The sequence below is a fragment of the Apodemus sylvaticus genome, chromosome 9 (assembly GCF_947179515.1).
Source record: "Apodemus sylvaticus chromosome 9, mApoSyl1.1, whole genome shotgun sequence".
Taxonomy (NCBI): domain Eukaryota; kingdom Metazoa; phylum Chordata; class Mammalia; order Rodentia; family Muridae; genus Apodemus; species Apodemus sylvaticus.
The window spans coordinates 1,688,054-1,712,433 of NC_067480.1; the positions used below are offsets into that span (position 1 = coordinate 1,688,054).

General features: G+C 38.3%; 1 non-coding gene across 1 annotated transcript; it reads right to left on the reverse strand.

Annotated features, from left to right (window-relative positions):
- Window positions 1-934: 934 nt before the first annotated feature.
- On the reverse strand, window positions 935-1,040 carry LOC127693098 (U6 spliceosomal RNA). Its single transcript, XR_007979580.1, has one exon. It is a non-coding gene; the product is annotated as a U6 spliceosomal RNA (small nuclear RNA).
- Window positions 1,041-24,380: the final 23,340 nt, after the last annotated feature.

Consider the following 24,380-nt stretch of genomic DNA (forward strand, 5'->3'; position numbering starts at 1 on the left):
CGTATGCTCTAAGAGCAAGAATTGACAAATGGGACCTCATAAAATTACAAAGTTTCTGTAAGGCAAAGGAAACCACTACTTCTAACAAGCGAGTGGTAATAAGCTAGGTAGTTTAGCATGGTCGTTAATGTCAGATCAAAACACAGAAAAAAATCAACTATGTTTCTGTGTGTAAGTGAAAACAAAAGCTAAAATTTATTTTAAAAATATTTTATTACATGTATTTATTCATTTGTTTGTGAGGAGGGTACATGCAGAGGTCAGGAGACAGGCAACCTTTGGAAGTCAGCTCTCTACCTCAACTATGGGGATCTTGGTAACCAACCCAGGTCATCAGGCCCAGCAGCAAGCACCTGTATTCCCTTACAGTCTTGTTAGTTAGCTTTACATCCAATTAGTGATTCCATAAAAGCAAGGTTTCAGCACACATTAAAACTGTAGGACAAAGTGCAATTTCTCCATCTGACAAAATGAGGTCCATATTCAAACAACAGATGCAAGTTGCAAAGTTTGCATCCTCAGAGGCAGTTTGCTCAGAATGATCTTTGAATATTTGTCTCCTCAGTCACAGGAGGATATTTTGTGAATAGCCTCCTCTAAAACCTATTAAAATATTTAGCATTTATAACAAAAGAAACCTATGAAATATCAAGGAATAAACCCACTAATCAATGCCTGATAACATAGACAGCTATAAAAAATCTTGTTGATTAAAAATTAAAGAAAATTTGAATATCTGTAAATATAAGCTATATGTATAAACCAGGATATCTACTACTGAAAGGCGTTCTTTCCCCCAAAATTACAATGTATAGATTAATTTGACTCTAGGAAAATCATAACTGATTCTGTTGACCCTGAAAATCTTGTTTTAAAACATATAACACTGAAAAAGCTAATAATTGCCTATATTTCCTTTATTGTTTGTTTGCTTATAAATATGGAATGCTTCCAAAATTTGCATGCCATCCTTGTACAAGGGCCATGATAATCTCCACATTGCTTCAATTTTAGTAGATTTGCTAAGAAAATGAGAACAATCATCTATATGTTTTTAAAAGAACATATTTTATTTGTCAAAACAAATATGTTAGAAAATCAACATAATTTCAGAGTATTTGAAAAGTGTAACATTTGCCCAAGAATAGATAAATGTGTTAACAGAACAGAACTCTTGGTTATAAATCTAGTCAGAAATGTCCTCTTCATTTAAACTCATTTTACAATACATCAAAGAAAGAAACGACCTTTTAATGAATGAATGAAGACAACTGGTTATCCATTGAGAAAGATGGCACCAGCTATGCCATACCTTTCATGAACACTTCCAGGCAAGTCTTATCCCAGATTCCTTGTGAGGCAGAAATTTGTGTGAAAGTCATTTATTGAGACATGTTCTGAAGCTCAGCACTCAAGTCAAAAATTAGTCACAGAAAGGACTCAGCTACAATGTTATCTCTCCAAACGCCTCCATTAAGCACATGAGTTTCTCAGAAAATGGGCTGACCCTTCAGAAATGTCTAAAATGTAGGCAAGGTGCCAAGACCTTTGACCATCCACTGAGCAGGCATTGGATAAAGGTTACCATAGGGAAGAGGCAGAATTTTGAGCAGAGTGATTCTCTTAAGAAAGTCCTAGACAGAGCCCCCTGCAAAGACCCCAACCCAGAGCTATCAGTCAACAATACTCCTAAGGCACTAGAGAAAGAAGTCTTAATCTTCAGTGGGTTAAGGCATGAGGATTATGTGGCTAAGTCAGCTTCCACAGTAAGGAAAAGGGAAAGAAAAAAAGTCCCTTGAGATGATATGCAGAAAATATCTTTATGATTTTAATGCAGAAAAACATTTCTTAGATGAAGTACCAAGAGTTAGAGTGGATATACAGGCCAAGTGCTTCCTAGAACCCTGAAAAGCCCTAGACTCAATCCACAGTCTCTCTCTCTCTCTCTCTCTCTCTCTCTCTCTCTCTCTCTCTCTCACACACACACACACACACACACACACACACACACACACACACACACACATTCCAAAAACATTAAATATAAATGGAAAGGTAACAGACCGGACTATATAAAAAGGGACTATGGGACTATTAAGAAAATAAAAGGCAAACCATGGAATGGGAGAAAATATCTGTGACAACATAGAAAAAAAAGAATTTCTATAAAGCTAAACAGTTCTGCTCCCCCAAAATGAAGTGTGAGTGACCAGCAGGGCTAATGAGCACAGGAATTATCACACAGTAATGAACAAGTGTCAAAACTGTTGCCTGCAAACCTGTAAGAACCCAGTGACCAGAGTTCTACTAAATGCATCCAATCAAAGGAACATGATACATACAACTCAATGTTCACCCTCCCTAATTAAAGCTATAAAACCAATAAATTCTATTAACAAAATTTTAGGTGTCATCAATCCAGGAAAACTATATACATTGTGGTGGTTAGTGTTTGTCATCACTAGATCTATCTGGAAAGAGGTGATATAAATCATAGAGATTACTCCTTACATTGGTCTGTGGGCATACTTATGGGTATATTTTCTTAATTGCTAATTGATGTAGGAGGGCCTGCCTCACTGTAGGCTGTACCATCTCAGGATAGCTGGGTCTGAGCCACAGAAGAAAGGTAGCTGAGCAAGTCAAGGAAAACAAGCCAGCAAGCAGTGTCCTTCCATGGTTTTTGCTCTGGCTCCTGCCTCTAGTTCTAGCCCTGAATTCCCTCAGTGATGGACTGTTGTCTGAGAGCTGTTGGATAAACAAATGCTTTTAATCCCCACATTGCTTTTGGTCATGTGTTTATCACAGCAACAACAACAACAAAAAAAAAAAAAGCTTAGAACAGATAAGAATCAAAATCCCTGGTTTTCACCTTGGGATGACTTCAGCCTCCTGAATGTCTGTATTTCACTGAACCTCAGGAACTATTGCTTATTTTCTGTGTTGCTTTTGCTCTGAAGAAACTGAACCTCCTTTTATCTTTGTTCATTCCCTCTTTCCCAAATTATTCTCTATTCCTTTACAATTTATCACATCATACCCTTTTGAACAAAAGGAATGTTCTATAAAATTAGCAAAGTAAATACACCCACATCACCAATATCTTTGAGAAAAGATTTTTTAAATGGTTGTCAAAATAGTAAGCACATAGAATTATGCTAATATTGCATGTGGTGAGTCTGCTGCAATACAGAAATATGGTTGCTCCTTAAGGTTCCCCCTTAATCTTCAGATGTATTCTACACAGAACTGAAAAGTGTACACCACAGAATTAATTTTCTTGGGAATGTCTGGAGCCCTCTGACCAGACACAGTAGGCTCCAATGCCTACTTTTATACAATCTGAATGATAAATAGCACCTTCAGTAAGCACCTCAAAGATGTATATTCCTAAATTTCATATATGTATACAATTTCTTTCACTTTTTGTAGGTAATGAAAAAATAATTACACACACACACACACACACACACACACACACAAATGAAAGTGAATTGGTAACTGCAAAAGAAAGAAAGTGAGGGACAACAAGATGACTTGGTGGTAGAAGTGTTTGAGGTACCAGCCTAAGGTCCCAAGTTCCATACACCCAACCCTTGGTAAAAGGAGAACCAAGTCCTAAAAGTGTCCTCTCTTACCTTCACATACACATCTCTTAGTCACATGCTCATGGTCCATCCTCATGCTCCATCCTGCCTCATGGAAACCTCTTTCTTCTCCTCCCCTTTTTCCTTCTCTTTCCTCTGGTTTCTACCTAAGATCCCCTTACTTGATCAGAAATCCTGTCTTCTTCTCTCCCCTGACCAGTCACAGTCTCTAGCTTTTTATTTACCAAACAGGGATTATTGGGAATGTTCTTTACAGCACATTAGTCAATACAATGCCCAATAAATAACAATAAATAAAAAATATTTTATAAAATAGATAAAATATGCAAAAATGGATTAAGAATGTTTTGGTGGGATGCTTTGATAGATTTCCTTAGAACTCTGCCTTCTCAGGATTCACATGACCACAGAACTTTATAGTACATATACAAAAACCCCTTGTAGACATCACAGAGACTATCTGTGAGCCCCTAGCATCTGGACAGTGAAGACAGGAAGGGTGGATTACAAGTCACTCATAAAAATGCAGATTTTTTTCCTCTTATAGATAATTTTTTAAAAACAATAAATAATTACTTGTCATCATTGGTAATTAGATCTTTCCCATTATTCAACAGCATATTTAGTTCTCAAAGTAGGAACAACATGATAAATGCAAATAAGAAAAATCTGAATAAAGAAAACAAAGAGAAATGAGGCCAGTGTTGTGGGTGAGGCAGTACGTATTTGAAGAAATCAGGAAAGGTGATAAACAAGTTGTTAGTGACTGTTCCGAAGAGAGGCTGAATGTAAGGTAAATGATGCCAAGGAACTGGAAAAAAAGGAGAAGGGTACAGGAGACAACATTTAGATAAAAATTGATGGGGAAAAGCTGAAAGTCTGAGAGTCTCAGAGCAAAGACTTGGGTCACTGATTAAGCAAGGAGTGAACTTTCTCAGTGGTGAGATTGTGCCCCTAACAATCAACTGCTCTCATTGAGGAGGGGCAACACCAGAGCTTTCTAAATTCCACCCTGTATAAGCCACTGGGGTCTCTTCAGAATACAAAACTCACTTCAGCAGACTAGAACCAGATCTATCATTCTGCCTGTCTAGCAAGCTCCCATGGGAAGCTGGGGTTACTGAGCTATGTATCCCACTTTCAGCAAGAGTTCATTGTGATGTTTCCTAGAGTGTAGCAGGACCAACTAATAGTAATTATCATGCTGTTTGTTAAAACCATTCATTCTGATCAGTGTTATACATCTATACAAATTCTAAATAGCTAATGGCTACATTCAATTTTTTCTTTAAATACTACAAATTTTAATTAATTTGTTTATTTATTCACTGACCTGTTTATTTATTAATTTTCAGTATTAGGGATCAAACCCATGACTTACATCTCCAGCTCTTAATTATATCTTAAATTATTTCACATTGCTTTAAAGAATGCTAAGAAACATCGAATAAAAGTTAAATCTTGAAGTAATGTTTATTAATTCATTAACATTTCAAATAATGTCCCCTTTTCAAGTTACCCTGCCACAAACCCCTCCTACCCATCACTCTTTCCCATTCCCGCTGTTATAGTAATTTTATGTGGGATTTCTGTCCCTACTCTATCCTATTTAATACTTGAGCAAATGACTACAGACACCAGATTTTATTAACAAGCTGTTGACTTGTGCTAGACAGGTTCTGAGTTATTCTAACCAAACTAGTCTATTACTAATCATAAAAATGTCCCAATATTTGCCAACTGGGTATTGTTTTGTTCTATGTGTGTCTTCAGGGCGAGCTTCTCTTGGTCACATGTTCATGCTCCATCCTCATGGTCCATCCTGCCTCATGGCGAACTCTTTCTACACCTCTCCTTTTTCTTCTTTCTCATGGTAGTCCCCACCTGAGATGCCCTCACCTGATCCAAAATCCTGTCTTCCTCTCTACCTTGCCCAGTCACAGTCTGTAGATTTTTATTTACGATTAGGGATTATTGGGAATGTTCTTTACAGCACATTGGTCAATATGATGCCCATGTCCAGACTGCACCCTATCTTGGGTGTACAGAGTACAGTATCTGAATACATAGTATACAAAACCAATCCCAACAAAATATGTTTTCATTTCTTCTGTCAATCTGTCCTTTATTTCTTTTTCTTAGTCTTTTTTCCTTTGAATTATCATCAGGAAAATCTAAAGGCATAGGTTAGAGGTTAGAGAAATGGCTCAACAACTAAGAGTTTTTTCTATGAAAGCATGGGGACCTGAAATCAGATCCCAGAACCAATATCAAAAACCAGTTATGCCTGTACATATAGCTCTAACCCTATAGCTCAAGGAGGCATGTGTGTGAGGAAAGGAGAGTAGGAGGATTGCTGGGGCTTGCTGGATTTCACTCTAACTCTAGGTTCAGTGAGAGAGACTGTCCCAAAGGAGTAACACAAACAGGGAGGACAAGATACCCAACATCCTGTTATAGCTTTAGTACATGTGTATGGACATGAACACCATACACATATACACACATGCACACACACACACACACACACACACACAAGCACACACATGCACACACAGTTTTGGCAGCTGTCTAACAAAATGCGATCCATTATGTCTTCTCAAGTCTGTTCTTATAGTTTGTGAATAGAGAGTCTTCCTGGAAACAAAAATGTTCTCTCTCCCAGTGCTCTGTGAGACTGAGAAGAACATGTTCTCCCTAATTTTTTCAAATTTGGATTTCTTACTCACTTCTGTTGCCTGAGTTTTCAGTTTCATCTACGTCAGTAGAAAAGACTGATCTGATATTGTCACTACTTCAAGGAGGAGACACGTAGCAAAACTACTTAAATTCATGAGTGGAGGTACAGACTTATACACAAGGTTCACCATTAACCTCTCTCCTGGGAAGCTGGTCTTAAGTAGTTCTCCAGATGGCCTCATGCGCTGAATGGCTATTTGAACTCTGTTGGTATCTTCTATTAGCACTCATTAGCAAACATGAGATCTTTCTGTTTCTGAGACTGTCAGCTCTGATTACAGGATGAGAACTGAACAGCTTCTTTGACCAAATTACATCTTGGCACTTACAGCTGTGATCCACTTTCCAATGGTTATTTCAAAACCCATTAAAATGAAGAAAATCAAGAGGGTTATTCTCATCTGAAACCATTAAATGCAAAGTCATGTCTTGCTTTCAGACTGACACTGTTCAAAAAGACAAATACCCAATATTGAGGCTCATGAACAAAAGCAAGAATGTTCCCACGTAAACCCTTTGTTCAGGACTTACACAGATCCTTGCTGCTTCACCTGTGCTTTCTTGTTTAAATTGGAAACATAACAAGCAGCTGACAAAGGCTCTATCACGCTTTTGCCGTGTCTTGGATAGAAAAGTAGACATCAGTTCCTATGTGGTATTGCCTTTGAAATGTTTTTCCCCATCCTTAAAGGTAAACCCTACAGATATCTCAAAGGATGTAGTTGATAGGCTAGTCTTTCAAGAATAGAGAAGATTGTGGTTAGCTAACTAATGAAGCATCATACTTTGAAAGCTACTTGTACCCAGTCTTAGGAAACAGTGCTGAAAAAGTGAAGAAGAGAATTTTAAAAGTAAATACTGCTGTACTAAGGGACCTGGCTTCTGTCACAACAGGAGAAAACAAGGACAAAATAATTTACATAGAGTTAAGAAAATGGCTTTACTTGAACTCATTTTATTGTTACCCTGTTTTATTGAGACTCTGTGTCAAATAAATATGAGTTTTATAAATCTATTAATATCAACTCAGCTTTGAACCTTTATTTTACTTTCAATATTACAATTAAGGGTTATTGAAATACATTATTATAAAATCATGCAGAATCATGGTGCTTAAAATAGTCAAGGAAAGCTTTAAATTGAAGAATCCCCAAACTGCATGTATTGAGTGCAAGACCAAGAAGTACCTTTTAGCAACTTCAAAACCTCTCTTAGACATGAACACCTAATGTGGGTTTTTTTTCCTTCATATGAAAAACAGTAACTTTCCATCTGGATGGAAAGAATACAAAAGCTCCAAAAGAACACTAAAAACTATATCCACATATATTTTATGTGGGATTTATTGTATATAACACTTAGATGTAAACACTCTGGAAATTAGTTTGGTGGTTCCTCAGAAACTTAGACATAGTACTGCCTGAGGACCCAACTATACTACTCCTGGTCATATACCCAGAAGATGCTCCTACATGTAATAAAGGCACATGCTCCACTATGTTCATAACAGCCTTACTCATAGTAGCCAGAAGCTGGAAAGAACACAGATGTCCTTTAACAGAGGAATGGATACAGAAACTGTGGTATATATACAAAATTGAGTACTATTCAGCTATTAAAAACAGTGAATTCATGAAATTCTTAGGCAAATGGATGGAACTAGAAAGTGTCTTCCTCAGCAAGGTAATCCAATCACAAAGGAATGCACATGGTATGCACTCACTAATAAGCGGATGTTAGCCCAAAAGCTCAAAATAAACAAGTTACAATTCACCCAGCCCAGGAAGCTCAAGAAGGAGGACTTAAGTGAGGGTGCTTTGGTTCCTCTGAGAAACAGAACAAAATATTCACAGGAGCAATAAGAGAGACAATATGTGGAGCAGAGACTTAAGTAAAGGCCACCCAGAGACTGCCCTACCTGGGGATTCACCCTATAAACAGTCACAGAACCTCAACACTACTATGGTCAACAAGAAGTGTATACCAAAAGGAGCATGCCATGGTTGTCTCTGGAGGGGCCCTGCCAGAGCCTTACAAATACAGAGGCAGATGCTAGCAGCCAACCAATGGTGAGGGGTCCCCAATGGAGGACCTGGAGGGTGGTCCAGAGGAGATGAAAGGGTTTACAGCTCCATGGGAAGAACAATGATTTCAGCCAGCCAGATATCCCAGGATTCCCAGGGACTAAACCATCAACCAAGGGGTAGACATGGTTTTAACCAAAAATGTGGCAGAGGAATGCCTTGTTGGGCATCAGTGGGAGGAGTGGTCCTTGGTCAGGTAAAAGCTCAACAGAGGTCCCAACAAACGGAAATCGAGGGGGGAGAAGTGGGAATGGGTCTGGTGGAGGGGTATATACCTGGAGGCAGGGAGTGGGAGGAGGGCTTGGGGGTTTTGGTGGAGGGGGAAATCGGGAAATTGTCAATTTACCATTAGCAATGTAAATGAACACGATATTCAATTTAAAAAAGGAACTAAAAGTTAATGGAGAAAAACTTAAAAAAAACTGGTCTCAGCATGTGGGCAGGCTCTTAGAACTGGCTTATATTAGATACTCCAAGTGAATGATATAAGTGAAACTCTTAGATGAATGATGAAAGAACATTATGTATGGAATATGGCCACCACAGGACCATGGGTAAATACTTAGCCCCAGCTAGTTGTGCTGTTTTGGAAGGATGTGGAACCTTCCACAACCTAGCCTCCTTCTAAACTGAGGGCTATGCTTTTTGCCTAGCACCAACATTTTCAATAAGCTGCCTCACTGGACTCAATCCAACTGTCATAATTTTCTGCCATGAGGGACTGTTCTCCCTGAGCCAGGAGTCAAAATAAATCTTTTTTCCTCCTTAATTTTTTTCTGAAAAGAATTTGGTCTACAGAGAAAAAAGTAACTAATTTAGTAATCAACAGAAGAATGTTACTGGTTTAACTGTATATCTGCATGTAGAAGGATGCAAATAGATACATATCTATCACCCTGCACAAAACTCAAGTCCCAGTAGATCAAAGACCCCCAGCATAAAAATGGATGCACTAAATCTGATAAGAGAAAAAGTGCTAAATAGCCTTGAATGCATGGGTATAAGGAACAGCTTAGGCACTAAGCTCAACAATTAATAAATGGGGCCTCATGAAACTGAAAAGCTTCTGTAAGACAAAGGATATCTTCAATAGGACAAAACAGCAGCCTACAGAATGGGAAAAGTTCTTTACCAAGCCCATATCCAACAGAGGTCTGACATACAAAGTATATAAAGAACTCAAGAAATTAGACTCCAATGAACCAAATAACCCAATTTAAAACATGAGGTTATTCTTTCTAAACAGAGAATTATCAACAGAGGACTATAATAGATAGGAACCACATAATGTTCAACATTCTTAGTCATCAGGGAAATGCAAATCAAAATGATTCTGAGTTTCCATCTTACACTCCTCTGAATGGCTAAGATCAAAAACTCAAACAACAGCACATGCTGGCCAGAATGTGGGAAAAGGGAACACTCTTCCATTTCTGGTAGGAGTACAAACTTATACAACCACTTTGGAAATAAATTTGTCAGTTTCTCAGAAAATTGGGAATAGTTCTACATCAAGACCCAGCTATACCACTCCTGGGCACTTACCTAAAGGGTTCTCCATGATCCCACAAGAAAACTTGCTCAGCTATGTTGATAGCAACTTTATTAGCAATAGCCAGAAACTAAAAACGACCTAGATATCCCTCCATCCCCAAAAGAGAAGCAACAATATGAACCAACCAGCACCCCCAGAGCTCCCAGGGATTAAACCACCAACCAAAGAGTATACATGGAAGGACCCATAGTTCCAGCTACATATGTAGCAGAGGATGGCCTTGTTAGACATCAAAGAGAGGAAAGGCCCTTAGTCCTGTGAAGACACGATGTCCCAGTGTAGGGGAATGCCAGGACAGGGAAGCGGGAGTGGGTAGGTTGGTGAGCAGGGGAAAGAGGATAGGGTAGGGGGGGTTCAGAGGGGAAACCAGGAAAGGGAATAACATTTGAAATGTAAGTAAAAAAAGTATCTAAGAAAAAAGAAAAAAGAAAAATAGTAGTTCATTTGCACATTGGACTATTACTCAGCTATTAAAAACAATGGCATAGTGAAATTTTTAGGCAGATGGATGGAACTAGAAAAGATCATCCTGAGTGAAGTAACCCAGCCCCAGAAAGACCTGTATGGTATGTACTTACTTATAAGTGGACATTAGCCATAAAGTGCAGGATAACCATGATATAATCAACAGACCCGAAGAAGCTAAGTAGCAATGAGGGCCCAAGGGATGATGCTTAAATCTCACTGAAACAGGGAAGTAAAATAGACATGGATTGGATGTAAGGCGGGAACAGTGTGGGAGAGGAACAAGAGGGATCAAGTGTGGGGAGGACCACGATCGAAAGAACAGGAAACAATTGTGTGAGGTGCCGCTAAGAAGAGCTAGAAACCTAGGACAATGGAAACTCCCAGGAATGTATGAGGGTGACCCTAGCTCAGACTCCTAGTAGTAGGGAATATGGAGCTCAAATACCTATCCCTTTAACTAGTGTACTGGCTATTCCTGATTGTCAACTTGACTATATCTGGAATGAACTATAATCCAGAATTGGAAGGCTCCCCTGTGATCCTAATCTGGAAGCTGGGAGATAAAAGTTTCTGACTGGATCTTGGCTTAGAGATCTTGAGGCATTGTGGCTATGAATCCCAGAAGATTAAGACAGGGAGTTCAAGGTCACCTGGGACAAAGCAAGTCCCAGATCCGGGCATGGTTGCACACACCTTAATCTGGACCACACCTTCTGCTGGAGACCTACATAAAGACATTGGAAGAAGGAAGATTCACTCTCTCTTCTTCACCTGCTTGTAAAGACTGAGCAACTGCTAGATCCTGGGACTTCCAATCATAGCTGCTGCTGACCATTGTTGGGGATTTAGAATGCAGAGTGTAAATCATCAACAAATTCCCTTCCTCTTTAGAGACTACCCATGAGCTCTGTGAATCTAGAGAACCCTGACTAATACAACTAGGCAAGGCTTCCAATGGAGGGATGGGAGCACCAACAAAGGCACAAATTCTTCAACCCACAATTTTTTCTGCCTTCAAGAAGTGCAGAGATAAAGACAGAGCAGAAACTGATGGAATGGCCAACCAATAACTGGCTCAACTTGAAATTCATGCCATGAGAGAGAGCCTACACTGACAATATTAATGATATTCTGCTATACTTGCAGACAGGAACACAGCATAATTATCATTTGAGAAACTTCACCTAGCAACTGAGGGGAACAGATACAGAGACCCACAGCTAAACATTAGGCAGAGCTCAGGGAATCTTGTGGAATGGGTGTGGGGTTGGGAATTGAGTTAGCCAGAGAGGTCAAGGACACTACAAAAAAAAAAAAAAAAAAAAAAAAAAAAAAAAAACCCTACAGAATGAACTGACCTGGGCCCATTGGGGCTCACAGAGACTGAACCATCAACCACAGAGCATGCATGGGACAGACCCTAGGCAGATATGCAACAGATATGCAGTTTTGGTCTTCATGTGGAACTCAACAGCAAGGCTCTGCTTCCTGCCTTTAGATCCCTTTCCTCTAACTGGGCTGCCTTGTCTAGCCTCAACAGGAAAATGTTCACCTAGTCCTACTGCAACTTTATTTGCCAAGGTAGGTTTATATTCATCAGAGGCCTCCCTTTCTCTGAGGAGGTAGAGAGGAAGGCAGATGGAAGGGAAAGGAAGAAGATGGGACTGGGACAAGATGAAGGAAGGAAGAGCTATGATAGCAATGCAAAGTAAATAAATTAATGAAAAATATCAACAGAAATAAATATTTTATATACATATCTAATACCTAAAGGAATGCAAATCTATGCTACAGAAATTTGTTTTATCTTTTTCATGAAGTAAATCAACTGTTCTACCTTAATGTTAATATTTTCAAAGTCTTTTGTTTCAAAACATGAAGCCAGTATGGTCAGGTCTACACTGTTGATATATAGAATGTGACAAAAACAACTGGCAGATGATATACTTCTATGATAGGCTGTAGAAAGAAATAATTAAGCATTATACAGTGAAACATTCTAGAAAAATAAGCTTAAAGGACAGGGCTCAGCAGAGTCAAAGCAAAAAACTCAGTCTCAAGGTGTGAAACACAGAAGAACTGATTCAACTTATTGTTCAGTCTTTAAAGTTGAAAGTTCAACTTTCAACTAAGTAGAAGATAAGCAACTGGCAGATATAATAACCATTTTATCATATCAAAAGATACCTGGAATATGTGTCCTAGGCCTTGCCAGCACTCTCTGTTTTTTAACTCAATTCTTGAAAAAGCTACTACACAGAATGATTTTGTAGCTGTCTCTTAACATTCTGGGCAGGGGTTAGGGTAGGAGAAAGAACTGAATCCCAGGCAATGAGTTATCTATCTCCAAAAAGAAATGTGAATTACTGATCACAAACTAATTATCAAGAGCCAAGCTCCTCCTCTTTGAAGCCAAAGGTCATAGGCTTGCTATGGCAACTCCATCTATGTTGAGATCTGAACAGTATGCATTCTGCTACAACACTGGGTTGAACAATCAATCAAGGGAGTCATTATTACATTCTGAAAATAGATCTAAAGTGTATTAAGGCTGCTGTGGGTCATCTTTCTGAACTTCCTCTATCACAGTAATTGTTTGTGCTGCATTTGTGAATTCTGATAATACTGATAAACAGTGCTACATTATTAAAGATTTATATATGTATATAACAAAGGGCTACAGACAATTAATGACTTCTAGGAGAAGGATAATTTGCCTCTCCTGGGAGCAAGCCCTGTTATTGGTTGTTCAATGTAGAATGGTTAGCCCTGAAACTATATACATGCAAAACAGACAAAGTTGCATGTTTACATGTAGATAGATAGATAGATAGATAGATAGATAGATAGAGGATATGTGTATATGTATGCATGTATATATAGATAGATATGTGTGTATGTATGTATGCATGTATATCTAGATAGATATGTGTGCAGGTATATATACTGTGTATACATATAATGTATATATAAATAAAAACAAGTATTTAACAATAATAAGAAAAATAAGCTATCCACTTGAAGGATGGTGGGAGAAATTCAAGTGAATGTAGCTAATGGGTCAGGAGTTAGGCAAGAGAAGGAGAAAAGTGATATAATTCTCTTACAATGAAATGAAATTTCAATGGTAATTTTAAAAACCAAGTATACCATCAGATAAACAATGGCACTGAATTCTATCCAAAGAATTCTAAGCATCTGGGCACATGCAGTGGAGTTCATCTGAGATGCTGCAAAGATGTTGAATGACAACCACAGGTTGTAGTATAAGTGCCAGTGCCAACACAATAAGCACCATGGATTGAATGTAAACACATTCTTTTGTAAATTTCCTGAGGATGATTTAACCTAAAATTAAATTCCCTAGTACATCCAATTTAAAGCCTGAAATAATTCAGGAAAAAGCAAACCTAGTCTGGTAATTGCACAAAATAAAATCTTCTTGTCCTTGTCAGAAAACATTCAAAGAAACTAAAAGCCAATGTCTTACAGTCATAGTCTTGAGCGATTTCTGTCTAGCTTGCTAGCAACTGTCTATGGTTTGTTCAAGACCTCAAAATTAAAATTATTTTTCATGTAATGCACTTTTGGAAAAGACCCAAACTTAGTAGACATACAAGATTATTTTTCTCCATACAATTTTATAAAAAAAAATCTGTGAGCAATCTCTGAACTCTTAGAGAAGTTAACCCAGGAAGAAATGTTTCCAGTACTCAACCTTTGAAACATCAAAACCCAAAAACTGAAGTAGCCATTCTAATATCCAATAAAATAGACTTTCAACCAAAAGTCATCAAAAAAGACATGGATGGACACTTTATACTCATCATAGGAAATATATACCAAGAAGAACTCTCGATTCTGAATATCTATGCTTCAAATACCCTCATTTGTAAAAGAAACTTTACTAAAGCTTAAAGTACACATCACACATCACACAATTGTGGGTGACTTCAACACCCACTCTCCTCAATGGACAGATCAGGGAAACACAAACTAAACAGAGATACAGTGAAACTAACAGAAGTTTTGGACCAAAGGGACTTAATAGATATCTCTAGAACATTTCATCCTAAATCAAAAGGATACACCTTCTTCTCATAATCTCATGGTACCTTCTCCAAAATTGACCATAAAATTGCTCACAAAACAGACTTCAACAGATATAAGAAGATCGAACTAATCTCATGCCTCCTATCAGATCACTATGGAATAAGGGTGGTCTTCAACAGCAAGAAAAACAATAGAAAACCCACATACATATGGAAGCTGAACAATGCTCTACTCAATGATACCTTGTCAAGGAAGAAAGAAAGAAATGAAAGACTTTTTAGAATTTAATGAAACTGAAGGCACAACATACCCAAATTTATGGGACACAATGAAAGCAGTGCTAAAAGGAAAACTCATAGCTCTGAGTGCCCCCAAAACAGAAGCTAGAGAGAGCATACACTAGCAGCTTAACAGCATACCTGAAAGCTTTAGAACATAAAGAAGCTAATACACCCAAAAGGAGTAGAAGGAAGGACATCATAAAACTCAGAGCTGAAATCAACCAAGTAGAAACAAAAAGAACTATACAGAGAATCAACAAACCAGGAGCTGGTTCTTTGAAAATTAAACAAATACATAAACCCTTAGCCAGACTAACCAGAGGGCCCAAAAATAGTATCCAAATTAACAAAAGCAGAAATGAAAAGGGAGAGATAACAACAGAAACTGAGGAAATTCAAAAAAATCATCAGATCCTACTACAAAAGCCTATACTTAACCCAACTGGAAAATCTGGAGGAAATGAACAATTTCCTAGACAGATATCAAATACCAAAGTTAAATCAGGATCAGATAGGCGATCTAAATGGTCTCATCTTACAGCCCCATCAGCAGTGGAGGAGTGTTCCTCTTTCTCCACATCCTCACCAACACCTGCTGTCTCCTGAGTTTTTGACTTTAGCCATTCTGACTGGTGTAAGGTGAAATCTCAGGGTTGTTTTGATCTGCATTTCCCTAATGACTAATGATGTTGAGCACTTCTTAAGGTGCCTCTTGGCCATCTGAATTTCTTCAGGTGAAAATTCTTTGTTAAGATCTATACCCCATTTTTTAATAGGGTTATTTGGTTCCCTGGGGTCTAACTTCTTGAGTTCTTTGTATATATTGGATATTAGCCCTCTATCAGATGGGGGGTTGGTGAATATCCTTTCCCAATTTGATGGTTGTCATTTTGTCCTTTTAACAGTGTCCTTTGCCTTATAGAAACTTTGTAATTTTATGAGGTCCCATTTGTCAATTCTTGATCTTAAAGCATAAGCTATTGGTGATCTGTTCAGGAACTTTTCCCCTGTGCCCATGTCCTCAAGGGTCTTCCCCAGTTTCTTTTCTATTAGTTTCAGTGTGTCTGGTTTTACATGGAGGTCCTTGATCCACTTGGAGTGAAGTTTAGTACATGGAGATAAGAATGGATCAATTCACATTCTTCTGCATGCTGACCTCCAATTGATCCAGCACCATTTGTTGAAAAGGCTATCTTTTTTCCACTGGATGTTTTTGGCTCCTTTGTCGAAGATCAAGTGACCATAGGTGTGTGGATTCATTTCTGGATCTTCAATTATATTCCATTGGTCCACTTGTCTGTCACTGTGCCAATACCTTGCAGTTTTTAACACTCTGTAGTATTGCTTGAAGTCAGGGATACTGAGGACATGAGACTTCCAGAGGACCCTGCTATACCTCTCTTGGGCATATACCCAAAGGATTCCCCGGCATGCAATAAAGACACATGCTCCATTATGTTCATAGCAGCCTTATTTATAATAGCCAGAAGCTGGAAAGAACCCAGATGCCCCTCAAAGGAGGAATGGATACAGAAAATGTGGTATATTTACGCAATGGAATACTACTCAGCAATTCGAAACAATGAATTCACAAAATTTTTAGGCAAATGGTTTGATCTGGAAAATATCATCCTAAGTGAGGTAACCCAATCACAAAAGAATACACATGGAATGCAATCTCTGATAAGTGGATATTAATTAGCCCAGAAGCCCTGAATACCCAAGGCACAAATTACATAACAAATGACTCCCATGAAGAAGTATGGAGAGGGTCCTGATCCTGGAAAGGATTGATCTAGCATGGAAAAGGAATATAAGGACAGAGAAAAAGGAGGGAGGTGATTGAAGAAGGGATGGAGAGAAGAAGGTTTATAGGACATATGGGGAGGGGGGATCCGGGAAAGGGGAAATAATTTGGAATGTAAACAAAGAATATAGAAAATAAAAATATTGTACCAATACCATGCAGTTTTTAACACTATTACTTTGTAGTATTTCTTGAGGTCAGGGATACTGATTCCCCCAGAATTTCTTTTGTTGCTGAGAATAGTTTTAGCTATCCTGGGTTTTTTGTTGTTCCAGATGAATTTGAGAATTGCTTTTTCTAACTCTGTGAAGAATTGAGTTGGGATTTTGATGGGTATTGCATTGAATCTGTATATTGCTTTTGGCAAAATGGCCATTTTAACTATATTGATTCTGGCGATCCATGAGCATGGAAGGTTTTCCCATTTTTTGAGGTCTTCTTCCATTTCCTTCTTCAGAGTCTTGAAGTTCTTGTCGTAAAGATCTTTCACATGTTTGGTAAGAGTCACCCCAAGATACTTTATACTGTTTGTGGCTATTGTGAAGAGGGTCATTTCCCTAATTTCTTTCTCAGCCTGCTTATCCTTTGAGTATAGGAAGGCCACTGATTTGCTTGAGTTGATTTTATAACCTGCCACTTTGCTGAAGTTGTTTATCAGCTGTAGGAGTTCTCTAGTGGAGTTTATTGGGTCACTTAGGTAGACTATCATGTCATCTGCAAATAATGATAGTTTGACTTCTTCCTTTCCAATTTGTATCCCTTTGACCTCCTTATGTTGTCGAATTGCCCGAGCTAGTACCTCAAGTACAATATTGAAAAGATAAGGAGAGAGGGGGCAGCCCTGTCTAGTCCCTGATTTTAGTGGGATTGCTTCAAGTTTCTCTCGATTTAGTTTGATGCTGGCTACCGGTTTGCTGTATATTGCTTTTACTATGTTTAGGTATGGGCCTTGAATTCCCGTTCTTTCCAAGACTTTAAGAATGAAAGGATAATGAATTTTGTCAAATGCTTTTTCAGCATCCAATGAAATGACCATGTGGTTTTTTTTCTTTGAGTTTGTTTATGTATTGGATTGCATTGATGGATTTCCGTATATTAAACCAACCCTGCATTCCCGGGATAAAGCCTACTTGATCATGGTGGATGATCATTTTGATGTGTTCTTGGATTCGGTTGGCAAGAATTTTATTGAGTATTTTTGCATCGATGTTCATAAGGTAAATTGGTCTGAAGTTCTCTTTCTTTGTTGGATCTTTGTGTGGCTTTGGTATCAGCGTAATTGTGGCTTCGTAGAAGGAATTGGTACAGTGACAGGCAGGCAGATCAATGGAACAGGATTGAAGATCCAGAAATGAACCCACACAGGATTGAAGATCCAGAAATGAACCCACACACCTATGGCCACTTGATCCTCGACAAAGGGGCTGAAAACATCCAACGGAAAAAAGATAGCCTTTTCAACAAATGGTGCTGGTTCAACTGGAGGTCAGCATGCAGAAGAATGCGAATTGATCCATCTTTATCGCCTTCTACTAAGCTCAAATCCAAATGGATCAAGGACCTCCACATAAAGCCAGACACTCTGAAGCTAATAGAAAAGAAACTGGGGAAGACCCTTGAGGACATTGGTACAGGGAGAAAATTTCTGAACAGAACACCAATAGCGTATGCTCTAAGATCAAGAATTGACAAATGGGACCTCATAAAATTACAAAGTTTCTGTACGGCAAAGGACACCATCAAAAGGACAAATCTGCAACCAACAAATTGGGAAAAGATCTTCACCAATCCTACATCAGAGAGAGGGCTAATATCCAATATATATAAAGAACTTAAGAAGTTAGACTCCAGAAAACCAAACAACCCTATTAAAAAATGGGGTACAGAGTTAAACAGGGAATTCTCACCTGAAGAACTTCGGATGGCGGAGAAGCATCTTAAAAAATGCTCAACTTCATTAGTCATTAGGGAAATGCAAATCAAAACAACCCTGAGATTTCACCTTACACCAGTCAGAATGGCTAAGATTAAAAATTCAGGAGACAGCAGGTGTTGGAGAGGATGTGGAGAAAGAGGAACACTCCTCCACTGCTGGTGGGGTTGCAAATTGGTACAACCACTCTGGAAATCAGTCTGGCGGTTCCTCAGAAAACTGGGCACCTCACTTCCAGAAGATCCTGCTATACCACTCCTGGGCATATACCCAGAGGATTCCCCACCATGTAATAAGGATACATGCTCTACTATGTTCATAGCAGCCCTATTTATAATTGCCAGATGCTGGAAAGAACCCAGGTATCCCTCAACAGAAGAGTGGATGCAAAAAATGTGGTATATCTACACAATGGAGTACTATTCAGCCATTAGAAACAATGAATTCATGAAATTCTTAGGCAAATGGATGGAGCTAGAAAACATCATACTAAGTGAGGTAACCCAGACTCAAAAGGTGACTCATGGTATGCACTCACTAATAAGTGGATATTAACCTAGAAAACGGGAATACCCCAAACATAATCCATACATCAAATGAGGTACAAAAAGAAAGGAGGAGTGACCCCTTGTTCTAGAAAGACTCAGTGAAGAAGTATAGGGCAAAACCAGAACGGGGAAGTGGGAAGGGGTAGGTGGGAGGACAGGGGGAGAAAAGGGGGCTTATGGGACTTTCGGGGAGTGGGGGGCTAGAAAAGGGGAAATCATTTGAAATGTAAATAAAAAATATATCGAATAAAAAAAAAGAAAAGAAAAATATTTAAATAAATAAATAAATAAATAAATGGTCTCATAACCCCTTAAGAAATAGAAGCAGTCACTGAAAGTCTACCAACCAAAAAAAGCACAGAACCAGTTGGTTTTAGTGCAGAATTCTATCAGACCTTCAAAGAAGACTTAACACCAATACTCTTCAAACTATTCCACAAAATAGAAACAGAAGGAACACTACCCAACTCGATCTATGAAGCCACAATTACTCTGATACCCAAACCACACAAAGATCCAACAAAGAAAGAGAACTTCAGAACAATTTCCCTTATGAATGGTGATGCAAAAATATTCAATAAAATTCTTGCCAACTAAATCCTAGAACACATCAAAATTATCATTAACCACAATTAAGTAGACTTCATCCCAGGGATGGTTCAATATAAGGAAATCCATTGATGTAATCCACTACATAAACAAACTCAAAGAAAAAAACATATGGTCAATTCATTAGATGCTGAAAACATTTTTGAAAAAATTTAGCATCCTTTCATGTTAAAAGTCTTAGAAAGAACAGGAATTCAAGGCCCATACCTAAACATAGTAAAAGCAATATACTGCAAACCAGTAACCAACATCAAACTAAATGGAAAGAAACTCGAAGCAATCCCACTAAAATCAGGGACCAGACAATGTTGCTCCCTCTCTCTCCATATTTATTCAATATAGTACTTGAAGTTCTAGCTAGAGCAATTAGACATCAAAAGGAGGTCAAAGGGATACAAATTGGAAAGGGAGAAGTCAAATTATCACTATTTGCAGATGATATGATAGTATACTTAAGCGGATATAAAATTAAACAAATCAGTAGCCTTCCTATACTCAAAGGATAAACAAGCTGAGAAAAAATTAGGGAAATGACACCCTTCACAATCTTCACAAACAATATAAAGTATCTTGGTGTTACTCTAACCAAACAAGTGAAAAATCTATATGACAAGAACTTCAAGTCTCTGAAGAAAGAAATCGAAGAAGCCCTCAGAGATGGAAAAATCCCTCATATTCATAGCTTGGCATGATTAATATAGTAAAAATGGCCATCTTGCCAAAAACAATTTACAGATTCAATGCAATCCCCATCAAAATCCCAACTCAAATTTTCATAGAGTTAGAAAGAGCAATTCTCAAATTCATCAGGAATAACAAAAAAACCCAGGATAGCTAAAACTACTCTCAACAGTAATAGAACTTCCGGGGGAATAAGTATCCCAGACCTCAAGCAGTACTACAAAGCAATAGTGTTAAAAACTGCATGGTATTGGTACAGTGACATACTGGTAGATCAATGGAATAGAACTGAAGACCCAGAAATGAACCCATACACCTATGGTCACTTGATCTTTTACAAAGAAGCTAATACCATCCAGTGGAAAAAAGACAGTCTTTTCAACAAATGGTGCTGGTTCAACTGGCAGCTAGCATGCAGAAGAATGCAATTTGATCCAGTCTTATCTCCTTTTACTAAGCTCAAGTCCAAGTGAATCAAGGATCTCCACATAAAACCAAACACACTGAAACTAATAGAAAAGAAACTGAGTGCATACCATGTGTGTTCTTTTGTGATTGGGTTACATCACTCAGAATGATATTTTCCAGTGCCACCCATTTGCCTAAGAATTTCATGAATTCATTGTTTTTAATGGCTGAATAGTCCTCCATTGTGTGTATATACCACATTTTCTGTATCCATTCCTCCTTTGAGGGACATCTGGATTCTTTTCAGCTTCTGGCTTTTATAAATAGGGCTGCTATGAACATAGTGGAGCATGTGTCCTTATTACATTCTGCAGAATCCTCTGGGTATATGCCCAGGGGTGGTATAACAGGGTCCTCCAGTAGTATCATGCCCATTTTTCTGAGGAACTGCCAGACTGATTTCCAGAGAGTTTGTACAAGCTTGCAATTCCCACCAGCAGTGGAGGAGTGTTCCTCTTTCTCCATATCCTTGTCATGACCTGCTGTCTTCTGAGTTTTTGATCTTAGCCATTCTGACTGGTGTCAGGTGAAATCTCAGGGTTGTTTTGATTTGCATTTCCCTGATGACTAAGGATGTTGAACAGTTCTTTAGGTGCTTCTTAGCCAAGTCCAATTGGTGATATGTGTTTCTATCTGCCATCTTTAATTCTTACTATTATGCCTTTGATTCTGGCACCTGGAGGCCATTTGTAAGACAGACTCTGAAAAATTTAACCTCTATTCTCTCCTTGAAAATTTCAATTTTGTATTGCTCTGAGCATCTCAGTATGGGAATGCTCAGAAATACAAAACATCCTTCTTCAGGAAGGCTTCCCTTCAGTACCACATTTGCTTCATCTGGAAAGTGTACTCAGAAGAATCCTGACCTGGAACTCTATTGATGTTTCTGAACATCTTCTAGAAGCTTAGTGAGGATCAATTATCTGTAACATGTTAAAGACCATACTTTCCTGTGGGTAGAATTGTCCCAGCCAAAGAACACCAATGCTTTTCACTGAATGCTTCTCTCCATTAAGAAGTCTACCACTAATATTTTATTTTATTTTATTTTATTTTATTTTATTTTATTTTATTTTACATTATTTGCTGGTCTCCTTCTGCAAAATTCACTTCTAGTCATGGTGCCCAGATATTGAGCAAAGACCCCTGTCAATAATCTAGCTCAATATATGAAGTGGATCACAAAGATGCAACTCACTTTAGTGGCTAGAGAATCCAAACTTATTTCAGGCTTATGGAAATTCCCCTACTTGCCTCCCCCACCCCTGGTGTTGTATTTCATTTTATTATTTTATTTTATTTTATTTTATTTTATTTTATTTTATTTTATTTATCTACATTTCAAATGTTATCCTCTTTCCTTGTTTACCCTATCCAATCTTCTCCCCCGCCCCCATGCTCACCAACCCACCCACTCCCCTTCCCTGTCCTGGTGTTCCCCTATACTGGGAAAATGAGCCTTCTCAGAGCCTAGGGCCTTTCTTCCCTTTGAAGTCCAACAAATCCATCCTCTGATACATATGAAGCTGGAGCCATGGGTCCCTCCATGCTTTAGTCCTTCTTAGAAGGGGGAACAAAATACCCATAGGAAGAGGTACAGAGACAAAGTGTGGAGCAGAAACTGAAGGAAAGGCCATCCAGAGACTGCCCCACCTGGGGATCCATCCCATATACTGTCACCAAACCCTGACGCTAATGTGGATGCCAACAAGTACTTGATGACAGGAGCCTGATATAGCTTGTCTCCTGAGAGGTTCTGCCGGTACCTGACAAGTACAGAGGTGGGTGCTCACAGCCAACCATTGGACTGAGCACAGGGTCCCCAATGGAGGAGTGAGACAAAGGACTGAAGGAGCTGAAGGATCTTTCAACCCCATAGGAGGAACAACAATAGGGACCAACCAGTAATCCCAGGGCTCCCAGGGACTAAACCACCAACCAAAGAATATACTTGGAGGGACCGTACTTGCCTTTAAACATATTTTCTATGTTGTAATTCTTGGTTTTCAATTGTTTACACAGTTCTTCATTTTGACTACTGGCAGTCGAAATCAAATATAATCATTCTGCTGTATTGATCAAAGCCCAATTAGTACAGATGTACGAACTGCTCTAAGTCACTCTAAAGTGTCAACAGACTGTGAAACTAGATGAGAACACTTCCAGCATCAGACATTCTTTCTGAGTGGAAAGAAAAAAATGAGCATGCATGAAAATTATCATAATATAGAAATGCAAATATGAACAAAGTAAAAATGATAGATGTGTATGAAAAGCTATTATGAAACCTATTGTTTTGTAAACTAAGAAAAAAGAATGATTGAGATTCTGTATTTCTTTCAGCAAATGGATTTCATGTCCATTTGATTTGAAGATTTGATTTGAAGAGAGATTGGCCATTCAATATTCTTTCTTTCTTCTCCCCTGCCTACCCAAACTATAAGCCATGGTTGGCTCTAGACTTTTACAATATACTATATATTCTATTGAGAAAACCAGGAACTAGCCCATGACCTCCCCTCCCTTACCCTCTCTTCTTTTTTATACCTTCTACAGATTATATATACTGTTAATTTTGAGTTGCTAATAGATTTTCCAGGCCTTCTTCCTTATCCACTTGTCTATGACAAGTACATTTTGTGATTGAAAGCATAGTCCTAGTTTCTGTCCCCTCTTGACTCCAGTACCCACTACTGCCTTAAGCTTAAGAATCTGCTTTGTGTTCCAAGAGCTGTGATGTATTTCACACCACTGTTCCTTCTGGCAGGTGTTTACTTCCTAGAACTGAAAATTAGCTACAATCTTTTCTACAAGCAAGGTCTTATTTCCTGGAAGAAGTGAAGAATTTTTCTAAAAGCATTTTAAATACACTCTCCAGTTTTAGGTAGAAGAAGGTATCAAAATGTTACATATTAATTTATTTCATACAATATATTAATTATTAGGGTATAGTCAAGTTCTCTCAAGGAGAGGGCTATTTCTGTTCGATCTATTCTCTGTAGCTAATTGTAGTAGATTAAAAATATACCTTGGATAGAGATTTAGCCTCTATGCAATCAATTTATTGTTCTAGGCATCAAGATTCTCACACAATTCTGTAACATTGAAATTACTGGGGCAGAAAACATTGTTTTGAAGAATTTTTATGTCATTGCTTCAGAGTAAGGGCCCTCTAACAACTTTGCAATCAGCAATGCTATGTTATAAAAACTAGACAGTAGTTCCCTAGCCATGCTTTTTCTTTTCCTGGTTCTAGGTACCTGGGGTCTGAACATGTTACATGGAAAGTTGTAGAAAATAACTTACAAATTTTAAAAAGCACACCTTTCTGAGTAACTCAATATAGCCTCATGCCATTTTGCCCAACCCACCCAGGACATGAACGTCCCCTTGGTCTAACACATCAATACTTATTCAATAGAAGTCTTGGTCTAATGCTTACGTGCATGTAACTTCTAGGTAGAATCCTAACAAGATCACACTGCTTTTATAGGCTCTGTATAGATAGACACTATGTAGGCACTCATAATACCACCAAAAGATGGG